The sequence below is a fragment of the Gasterosteus aculeatus genome, unplaced genomic scaffold (genome assembly GCF_964276395.1).
Source record: "Gasterosteus aculeatus unplaced genomic scaffold, fGasAcu3.hap1.1 HAP1_SCAFFOLD_43, whole genome shotgun sequence".
Classification (NCBI taxonomy): Eukaryota; Metazoa; Chordata; class Actinopteri; order Perciformes; family Gasterosteidae; genus Gasterosteus; species Gasterosteus aculeatus.
In genome coordinates this window covers 65,001-67,500 of record NW_027554900.1, presented here as the reverse complement: position 1 = coordinate 67,500, position 2,500 = coordinate 65,001, and positions in this window count along the sequence as shown.

The following is a 2,500-nucleotide window of genomic DNA, read 5'->3' as shown; positions in this document are numbered from 1 at the left end:
AGCATCCGAGAATAGTGTGTCGTACTGGGACATGGTCTGGCATATCCCGCTCTCTGGAACTCTTTATTCATCCATGCGGTACACCTGCCGTTCTGCCATCACTGTCCGGGAACAGTGTGCCGTTCTGGGACTTGGTCTGGTCTCTGCCGCTCTCTGGAGCTCTGTATTCATCCATGCGGTACACCTGCTGGTCTGCCATCACTGTCCGGGAACAGTGTGCCGTTCTGGGTCATGGTCTGGTCTCTGCCGCTCTCTGGAGCTCTTTATTCATCCATGCGGTACACCTGCTGTTCTGCCATCACTGTCCGGGAATAGTGTGTCGTTCTGGGTCATGGTCTGGGATATCACGCTCTCTGGAACTCTTTATTCATCCATGCGGTACACCTGCCGTTCTGCCATCACTGTCCGGGAACAGTGTGCCGTTCTGGGACTTGGTCTGGTCTCTGCCGCTCTCTGGAACTCTTTATTCATCCATGCGGTACACCTGCTGGTCTGCCATCACTGTCCGGGAACAGTGTGTCGTTCTGGGACTTGGTCTGGGTTCTGCCGCTCTCTGGAGCTGTTTATTCATCCATGGGGTACACCTGCTGTTCTGCCATCACTGTCCGGGAATAGTGTGTCTTTCTGGGACTTGGTCTGGTCTCTGCCGCTCTCTGGAGCTCTTTATTCATCCATCCACTGCACCTGCTGTTCTGCCATCACTGTCCGGGAATAGTGTGTCGTTCTGGGACTTGGTCTGGGTTCTGCCGCTCTCTGGAGCTCTTTATTCATCCATGCGGTACACCTGCTGTTCTGCCATCACTGTCCGGGAATAGTGTGTCGTTCTGGGACTTGGTCTGGTCTCTGCCGCTCTCTGGAACTCTCTGGAACTCTTTATTCATCCATGGGGTACACCTGCTGGTCTGCCATCACTGTCCGGGAACAGTGTGCCGTTCTGGGTCATGGTCTGGGTTCTGCCGCTCTCTGGAACTGTGTATTCATCCATGCGGTACACCTGCTGTTCTGTCATCACTGTCCGGGAACAGTGTGCCGTTCTGGGTCATGGTCTGGGTTCTGCCGCTCTCTGGAACTCTTTATTCATCCATGGGGTACACCTGCTGGTCTGCCATCACTGTCCGGGAACAGTGTGCCGTTCTGGGTCATGGTCTGGTCTCTGCCGCTCTCTGGAGCTGTTATTTTCCTCCATCCGGTACACCCACTGCTCTGCCATCACTGTCCGAAAATAGTGCTCCGAAATCGGGTAAGTCGCGCGGGGAGCCACCCCTGTATCTCGGCTCCAGGAGCGTCTTTCCGCCCGGGGCCTGGCCCACTATGCTTAGGTCCAGCTGGGGAACGCTCCCCCCGAAGCTCGGGGCCCTGTCCTGGAGATCTCTGTTTCCGAAAACCAGGTTTCTGAAATCTGCGACCTGGTGGCCCAGTGATGTGAGCTAAAAAAAAATTTATCGAAGCGATCTAAAAAAGCCCAGGCATTTTCTGGGCTTTCCTTCACATATTCCGACTTTTACTTAGTTTCTGACGGAGCCAAAAAAGTCCGGGTTTTTTTCGCTCCACATAGTCCCGACTGGAAACTTTAACTTTTTTTTTTTTCCATTATTTCACCCGCGGAGGTCCGCAAACACCTCCAGGGGCCCACAACGGCCGAATTAAGCCAGGAAAAAGACGCCAGAACCCGGATCTCTTTACCAGACACCCCCAGAGCCCGGAACTCGGACCCAAACACCTCCAGAGGCCCACAACGGCCGAATTGGACCCGGAAAAAGACGCCAGAACCCGGATCTCTTTACCAGACACCCCCAGAGCCCGGAACTCGGACCCAAACACCTCCAGAGGCCCACAACGGCCGAATTGAACCCGGAAAAAGACGCCAGAACCCGGATCTCTTTACCAGACACCCCCAGAGCCCGGAACTCGGACCCAAACACCTCCAGAGGCCCACAACGGCCGAATTGGACCCGGAAAAAGACGCCAGAACCCGGATCTCTTTACCAGACACCCCCAGAGCCCGGAACTCGGACCCAAACACCTCCAGAGGCCCACAACGGCCGAATTGAACCCGGAAAAAGACGCCAGAACCCGGATCTCTTTACCAGACACCCCCAGAGCCCGGAACTCGGACCCAAACACCTCCAGAGGCCCACAACGGCCGAATTGGACCCGGAAAAAGACGCCAGAACCCGGATCTCTTTACCAGACACCCCCAGAGCCCGGATGAGCTCCACAAACACCTCCAGAGGCCCACAACGGCCGAATTGGACCCGGAAAAAGACGCCAGAACCCGGATCTCTTTACCAAACACCCCCAGAGCCCGGAACACGGACCCAAACACCTCCAGAGGCCCACAACGGCCGAATTGAACCCGGAAAAAGACGCCAGAACCCGGATCTCTTTACCAAACACCCCCAGAGCCCGGAACACGGACCCAAACACCTCCAGAGGCCCACAACGGCCGAATTGAACCCGGAAAAAGACGCCAGAACCCGGATCTCTTTACCAGACACCC